Source organism: Pristis pectinata, chromosome 12 (assembly GCF_009764475.1).
Source record: "Pristis pectinata isolate sPriPec2 chromosome 12, sPriPec2.1.pri, whole genome shotgun sequence".
Taxonomy (NCBI): domain Eukaryota; kingdom Metazoa; phylum Chordata; class Chondrichthyes; order Rhinopristiformes; family Pristidae; genus Pristis; species Pristis pectinata.
In genome coordinates this window covers 7,260,731-7,269,454 of record NC_067416.1, presented here as the reverse complement: position 1 = coordinate 7,269,454, position 8,724 = coordinate 7,260,731, and positions in this window count along the sequence as shown.

Here is an 8,724-nt window from a genome sequence, read left to right as displayed (position 1 = left end):
ATACATAATTTGACACTGACCCATGCGAGGACAGATAACTAAAAGCTCGGTTTTAGTTATCTGTCCCTCTGTCCCTCTCTTTTCTTCTTAAAGAAGAAAAGAGAGGGACGGGGGATAAAGGAGGAAGCTCCGGGGGCAAGACAGCCAAATGCACTGCACCGGTGGTGGAGTGACTGAACTCAACGTGCTAGCAACCTGGGACACATTTAAATACTATTCTTTTCCTTTAATGACAGAGCTTGGCGATCTCAGGTTTAAGCAGTGTGTAACTGGTCCATGCGGATTCGCGAGACCCAAGATTTGATTTCCATATGCCTGACCTCAGATACTTTAATATGTGTCAGTATCCCTCCCCATCTCCGTAGTATCCCACAGCTGTGTGATTTGCCAAGGTGTATGTTTTCCTCTGATTCCGGCTTCTTGATTTGCCAACCCCCACCATCTCTGTCCACCACTGAGCTGTGAGTCCAGTCACCAAGACCCTATGCCCTGGAGCTCTCTCCCCAAAGATTTCTGCCTCTTCCTGCATTAAAATCTCCCTTTTTGACCAAGGTTCTGGTTATTTTCTCGAATATGTGGCTCACTATCAAGCTTATTAAATGCTGCATAGAGTTGTTGTGCTTGTGGGGCCAGGGAAGGGAAATTGGCCAGATTCTCCCTTCCAGACTCATGTTCAAGGACTTGTTCTGGACGGGTAGATTTGGATACGTCAGCCCAGGGTAGGATTCGCTCATTTTTTCTTTCCTTCCTCCCATCCCACAGCTTTTGTTTAGAGAGCTGGCCTCCGTCTATTGCCGAGACTTTAACATGAGTTGGGGTCACTTGACTGAGGGACAATAGCGGGGAACTGGATCCCAATGTGCAGAACGACTGGTGAGAAAGAATCAAGAACAAAGGGGCTGGGTTTCCAAATGACATGTAACAAAGTCAAAGTCAAAGTCGAGTTTATTGTCACATGCACAAGTACATGCGTGCACAGGTTTATAAATGAAAAACTTACTTGCAGCAGCATCACAGGCACATAGCTTCAGATAAGCAGCATTCACAAGAAAAACATAAATTAAGCACAATTTTTACAAGAAAGAACACAATTAGAACAAAACAAAAACAGTCCATTTTAGTGCAAAGTGGTCATTGGTAAACTCTAGTGATTAGGGTTGTGCCGGTTGGTTCAAGAACCAAATAGTTGAAGGGAAGTAGCTGTTCCTGAACCTGGTGGTGTGGGACTTCAGGCTTCTGTACCTCCTGCCCGACGGTAGCTGTGAGAAAATGGCATGGCCCGGAAGGTGGGGGGTCTTTGATGATATCTTCTTGAGGCAGCACCTCCTGTAGATACTACCGATGGTGGGGAGGGATGTGCCCATGATATATTGGGCAGAGTCCACTACTCTCTGCAGCTTCTTATGTTCCTGCCAAGCATCACCAAACAAGTCCAAACTGAAAGTAACAGTTGGAAGATAATGGGCAGAATTGCCTGAATTACTGACAGAGGAGAGTGAGATACAAGGAATGACAGAGACAGTAGAACTGCCGCCTCACAGATCCAGTGACGCAGGTTTGGTCCCGACCTCTGGTGCTGTCTGTGTGGAATTTGCTTGTTCTACCTGAGAACGTGAGTGAGCTTCTTCCAGGTGCTCCCATTTCCTCCCACATCCCAAAAATGTGCCAGAGCAACAAACGATCTGCTGGAGGAACTCAGCGGGTCGAGCAGCATCTGGGGGGGGTGGAAGAAAACGTCGATGTTTTGGGTGAAAACCCTGCAATGAGATCAACCTGAAATGCCGACAACTCCTTCCCCTCCCACAGATGCTGCTCGACCCACTGAGTTCCTCCAGCAGATTGTTTGTTGCTCCAGATTACAGCATCTGTGGCTCCAAAAATATGCTGTTTGGTGGGATAATTGGCCAATGTAAATTACCTCTAGTGTGTAGGCGAGTGGTAGAATCTGGGGAAATTGTTGGGAATGTGGGGAGGATATTAAAAAAACAGGATTAGTGTAGGATTAGTTGGTGCTTGAAGGTTGGCAAACTAAAGGGACTGTTTCCTGTATGGTTCTATGACCCTGGGAGCACGTATTCAGAAACTCAGCTACCTTGTACAATAGTCATAGACCAACAGAGAAAGAGGCCATTTGGTCCTCTAAGTCTCTTCCAAGAAGCAATCCAGTTAGTTCCATCCCCATATCCTTGTTCATATTTCTCCAAGCATTTATCCCATTCTCATCTGAAAGCTACTATGGAATCTGTATCCTTTGCCTATCAAACATCCGATTCCAAATCCTAATTACTTGTTGCATTAGAATTTTTTTTTCTAGTTTACAAACCCATGCCATCTGGTTATTGACTCTTCAGTGATTAGAAACAGCTTTACTTAATTTATTCTTTGGAAAGACCTCATAATTTTAAGCACTTTCATCAAATGTACTTTGTACAGTTCTGGTCACTGAAGTACAGCGATCTCATGGTATTGCTAGAGAATCATGAGGAGAGACTGCCTAGGCTGAGGTAATTTTCTTTGGAGCAGAGGAGACTGATGGGAGGTGTATAAAATGATGAGAAGCATTGAGAGGGTAGGCAGTCAGAACCTTTTTCCCAGGGTAGAAATGTTAAATACTAGAGGGCATAGCTTTAAGGTGAGAGGGGGGAAAGTTTAAAGGAGATGTGCGGGGCAAATTTTTTTTACACACAGAGAGTAGTGGGTGCCTAGGATGTGCTGCCAGGGGTGGTGGTGGAAGCAAACACAATAGTGGCATTTAGATAGGTGCATAAATATGCAGGGAATAGAGGGATATGGATCATGTGCAGGCAGAAGGGATTAATTTAATTTGGCATCGTGGTCAGCACAGATGTCATGGGCCGAAGGGCCTGTTCCTGTGCTGTACAGTTCCATGTTCTATATGTACAAGGTAAACAGAAAGGATCTTAGCAGAGGGGTCAGCAAGTATTGAGTGTGGATTTAATTGGTAAAATGATTAGGAGGGAGAGTGGGTTGAGCAAATATTTATTTCACTCAACGAGTGGTGGGGATCTAGGCTGGGGTTATGGTCTGAGAGGTGGTTGGGGCAGAAACCTTCATTGAATTTAAAGTATTTCGTGAGCTCTGGAAAGGCTGTGAACTAAGAACAAAGGAATGGGATGAACCTAAATGTCATTCTTGGTCAGCGCCAGCCTGATGGGCAAATCACCTCTCTCTGTGCTGTAAAATTCTCAGATTTTCTGATTTAAGTTTCCTCCTAACCTTCTCTGCTCCAACAATCTCTGCTTCTCCAATCTATCCAAGAAGCTGTAACCTCTCATCCCTGGATTTGTGCTAATAAGTCTTTCCAGGACAATCATATTCTTCCTAAGCTGCAGTGCCCAAAATTTGTACACAACACTCCAGCAGGAGGGAAACTAATACTTAAAAAAGATTACACTGACCAACATTTCTTGTTTTTCACACTCTATGGCTCAATTTATAAAGCCTATAATGTCACATGCTTTATTAACTGCTTTGTTAATCTATTTTGCACCCTTAAAAATTATGAAACAGCATCTCAACTCTGTCTTCTTGTATGCTCTTTAAAACCACACCATGTATTCCGACTGAAATGCATCACCTTATACTTTTTTGCATTGAATTTCATCTGACGCTCTTTCCAATAGCCTGCCTTTGTCATCATGGGAGTCTATTACAATCTTCCTCACTGCTCACTAACCTTCTAAATTACATGTCGACAGAAAATTTCAAAATTGTGTCCTGTAAGGTTCATTGAACTTTATTAAAAAGATCAGCAGTATTGGCATTGAAACTTACAGAACTCATCATCAATGAAACAGCATAGAATTTGTAACTTGGTCCATAGTGACTGCCTGAAAAATCTTTCCACTTTGTCCCCTTCCTTTCTCACCCTTGCCTTCCAAATGCTTCCTTTTCAAGTATATTTTCAATATACTTTGCAGTATACTTTCTTATTACTGAATCTGTTTTCAATGTCCTTTCAGGCAGTACATTCCAGATCCTAACAGCATAATACGGGTTTTTGTTAAGGTTTTAAAAAGTGTTTATGATTGGAGTCTTCCTGCATTCCTTAGGTTTAAACATGGCCCTTATATCACCCACTAGGTAAATATTCTCTCCAAGATATTAGAGGGTTAGTCTGGAACTCTTCCAGAAAGGGGAGATGCACCTGTAGAAAGCAAACAGTAAATAGTTAAAGTGAACTGGGTTTGGACAGATGCTTTAGTACATCCACACATAATCCCTGGAGAAAGATGAGGGTGTTTGCCAGAAAGCTGCCGTGATTCAGGATTTGATTTTCCGGAGTATTGTATTCCGGGATGGAATGATATTAGATCCAAGAAACACATGAAGTGGATGAGCTTCCTCTCCACTAAAATCCCCACCTTACAATCCTAATTAAGTACAGAAGATCTCCAAGTTCGCTTACTGTTTTAAGAAAAATGGGATAATAACCAGAACATCTGGCGTTTGATTAATAAATGAGTATGAAGCACTGACTAAAGCCAGTCACAGCCAGGAGGTATAAAACAGACTACCTCACCCTTCACATTTTTCCAGCATGAGATAAGCTCTTACAAGTCTCCTTTCTTTAACAGAGGCACAGTCGGTGAACACATTCATCTTTTGGATTTGTTTTACACTATTCACACCAGGAGAAGCAAAAATAGCAAAAACTTTTGTTCTTTTTTTTGTGAAAGAAAGGAGTGTTTTAATTTTTTTTAAATATGTTGGCCAGTATGGCGATTAAAGGCAGCCAGAGGCAGCTGTGGGTGGGTGGTGCATATCAGACCAGTACTTGTTGGGAGCATAGTAAAAGCAGGGGATTTGGCAAGAGGCAAGAGTGCAGTCTACGACAGGCTTCAACAAAGCCCTCGTTGGTTTAAATCCATATTTGCAGGTGAGGGAGGAACACTTGGAGAGAGTATCACAGGCCGGACGAGTCATAAAACAGTCAAATCTGGAGATACTATAAACAGACGCATTCTTGTTATCCACGCTGATTACTTCAGACACAGCAAAGCCAGAGAGATTTAGTTCCTAAGGGATCGGTTGAGTTATTTGTCTTGTCTGGCTTGTGGGCTGTTTCTAATCCCACATCCACAGCCCATCCTCCGTCTCTAGACACTTTTTTTTCCACACATAATTACCACAAGAGCAATTCTCACAGTTTTTTTGACTAGGCCTTCCCACTAAGTAATGAGAATGTCCACAACCAATCTTATGGTCAGCAGTGTTCTTCTTCGCTTTTACGAAGTCTGCCCAGGCTTTTGGTTTTGGGCAGTGTCACAGTGGCTAGTTCTCTCCTCGTCCTAGTGGGCAAAGCTTTTATGTAAGAACCCAGAAGGTAATATATCTGCACCACAAAGCAGATGCAAGACGGTTGCAATACAAAAATAGCAAGCTTGTTGCTACTGTTCTTGTGTTCTTTTTTCCTCGATGTTAGCTCCCTAACCCAAGGGACTGCTGCAACACATCTGGAGTGTGACAGCACACATCAGCCACAGGAGCTTTGCACCACGGAACTTCCTTTCCCAACCCAACACCCATGCATTCACAGTAGGAGGCAGTGGATAGGAATCCCAGGTGGAACATCTTGCCAATTTTCCCTACCCTTTACCCAACACCAATTGCAGCACCCTGCCCTCTATTTGAAGGCTCCTTTGGAGCAGCACGGTAGCACAGCAGTTAGCACGACGCTATCACAGCGCCAGCGATTGGAGTTCAATTCCCATCGCTGTCTGTAAGGAGTTTGTACGTTCTCCCCATGTCTGTGTGGGTTTCCTCTGGGTGCTCCGGTTTCCTCCCACATTCTAAAGACATATGGGTAGGTTAACATGGGTTTAAAATGGGCGGCGCAGACTCGTGGGGCCAGAAGGGCCTGTTACCAATGAGATGAGATGAGTATGATGAGATGGACTCTGACCTCACGATCTACCTTGTTGTGAACTTGCACCTTATTGCACTGCACTTTCTCTGCAGCTGTGACACTTTACTCTGTACTGTTATTTTTACCTGTACTACCTCAATGCACTCTGTACTAACTCAATGTAACTTCACTGTGTAATGAATTGACCTGTCCAATCGGTATGCAAGACAAGTTTTTCACTGTACCTCGGTACAAGTGACAATAATAAACCAATACCGTACTGCATAAATAAAGTTTAAAGTTTGACGCTGGAAATACCACAAAACATTTCATGTTCAATGCATGTTTCTCAGGTAAATATGACAGCAAGTGAGCACCAGGAAAATCTCAACATTCACACGGAGATGAATAACTAGTTGATCTTAATTTGGTTAAGAGAGGAATATAACCAGTATACTGACAAAATATTTATTACTTAAGTGTATAGGTAATACAATGCCAACAGTAACTTGGGCTAAATTGTATCTGGACATGAAAACTATTCTTAATAGTGAAAGTTGAGCCACGTAGACCAGTAATCTACTCTTTGAATTGTGGGAGGCACCTTCTAATGAAAGTGGTGAGAAAATTAGGAACATTTTGCCAGTGGGAGGTATAGAGTCAGGGAGTAGAGAAACAAAGGACTGCAGATGCTGGAATCTAGATGAAAAACATGACGATGCTAGAGGAACTCAGCATGCCGGGCAGCATCTGTGGAGAAAAGCAGGCGGTCAACGTTTCGGGTCAGGACCCTTCTTCAGCTGAGTTCCTCCAGCATCGTCATGTTTTTCATCCAGAGTGAGAGAGTAACACAGCATGGATGATTGGTAGGTTTGCAGATGGCACAACAGCTGGTGGTGTTGATAGTGAGGAGGGAAGACTCCAGTTACACAACAATATTGATCAGTTGGTAAAGTGGGCAGAGTAATGGCAGATGGAACATAATCTAGAAAAATTCAAGGTGATGCATTTTGGAGGACTAACAAGGCTAGGATATTCATAACGGTGGAAGCTCAGGACTAGTTAGAAAACACATGCAATACCTGCCTTCTTTAGCCGGAGTGTGGAACACAAAAGCAAGGAGGTTTTCGTACATCTGTGTAAAACAATAAGCCACAGCTGGAGTGCTGTGTGCAGTTCCGATTGTTCCAGTACAAGAAGGAAGTAATTGCACTGGAGAGGATGATGCCTGGGATAGAATGATACAGCTCTGAGGAGATAATGGATAGGCTGGGTTCGCTTTCTTTGGAGTGGAGACAGCCAAGGGGTGAATTGATTGGATGGGTACAAAAGTATGAGGGGCAGAGACAGGGTAGATAGAAAGAACCTTTTCCCATTAGCAGATATGTCAATAGCCAGAGAGCATAGGTTTAAGGTAAGGGGTAGAAAATTTAAAGGGGACTTGATTTTTTTATCCCCACCCAGAGGTTGGTTGAAATCCAGATGACACTGGCTGAGGGGATAATGGAGGGTAGTACTCTTACAACACTTTAATATTTAGATGGGCACTTGAAGCACCAAGGCATAGAAGGGTACAGACTGAGTGCTATAAAATGGGATTATTATAGTGAGGTACTTGAGGCTGCACAGAGACGGTCGACCAAAGGGCCTGTTTCCGTGCTGTATGATTATGACTTTACTATCACTTCTTCTTTCCAGCTAGGCATTTTACAGCCTTCTGACAACCTTAGCGCACGAACATTGCCCCCATAATACCTCCTCAAAACCTAGTTTCATTCTTTACTTGACCCCATTATCCCTTCTGCCATACACCATCACAGCTTTTGTTATTTGATCTTTCCTGCATCCCATCCCCATCACAATCCTCCTCTTTTGGTCTTTCATTGCCTTTAGTACTTGCTTTAAAGCTCGACACACCTCTAGTTTCCTTCTGGTTCTGGTGAAAACTCATCAACCAGAAATGTTCACTCGGTTTCTCTCTCCACAAATATTGCCTGTCCCGGTTGAGTGTTTCTGCTTCAAATATTTTGAAATATTGCAACAATTCCAAACACAAGAGATTTCAGAAATAAACTGCATAATTGACGACATGGAAGAAAGCAAACATGGCAACTGGAAGATTTTAGAGCATAGAACAGCACAGGAACAGGCCCTTGGGCCCATCGTGACTGCACTGACCATGATGCCAGTCTAACTAATCCCATTTATAATTTCCTGGTTTGTCCCAGTTATCCTTCTTAAACAAAAGGACCGACATTTCCTATCCTCCAGTTGTCTCGCACCTCACCAGAGGCTTCTTATTCACTTAATTTACAATATCTCTTGTGATCCAAGGTTCCCAAAACTTGCCATCCTTATCTTTCTTCTTCCCAGGAATATGTTGGTCCTGAACTCTAACCAGCTAGCCTTTAAAAGTCTCCCACGTGTCAGATGCACATTTACCCCCAAAACATTTGCTCCCAATCAACTTTTCCCAGTTCTGGCCTAATTAGCCTTCCCCCAGTTTTGGCCTAATTAGCCTTCCCCCAGTTTAGCACTTTCACTTGAAGACAGACGTATCCGTATTTACAGCTATCCTAAAACTTATGATCACTGATCCCAAGAGGATCCCCCACTGAAACATTGATCACCTGGCCAGGCTCATTCCCCAGTACAAGGCATAGTATGGCTCCTTCCCTGGTTGGACCATCTATATATTGTTTCAAGAAACCCTCCTGGATGTACCTAACAAATTCTGCCCCATCTAAACACCTAGCACTGAGGGAGTCCCAGTCAATATTGGGGAAGTTGAAATCACCCACTACAACAATCCTAAATTCATTGGTTCCCTTCCACTGATTGTTATTCATGCACCA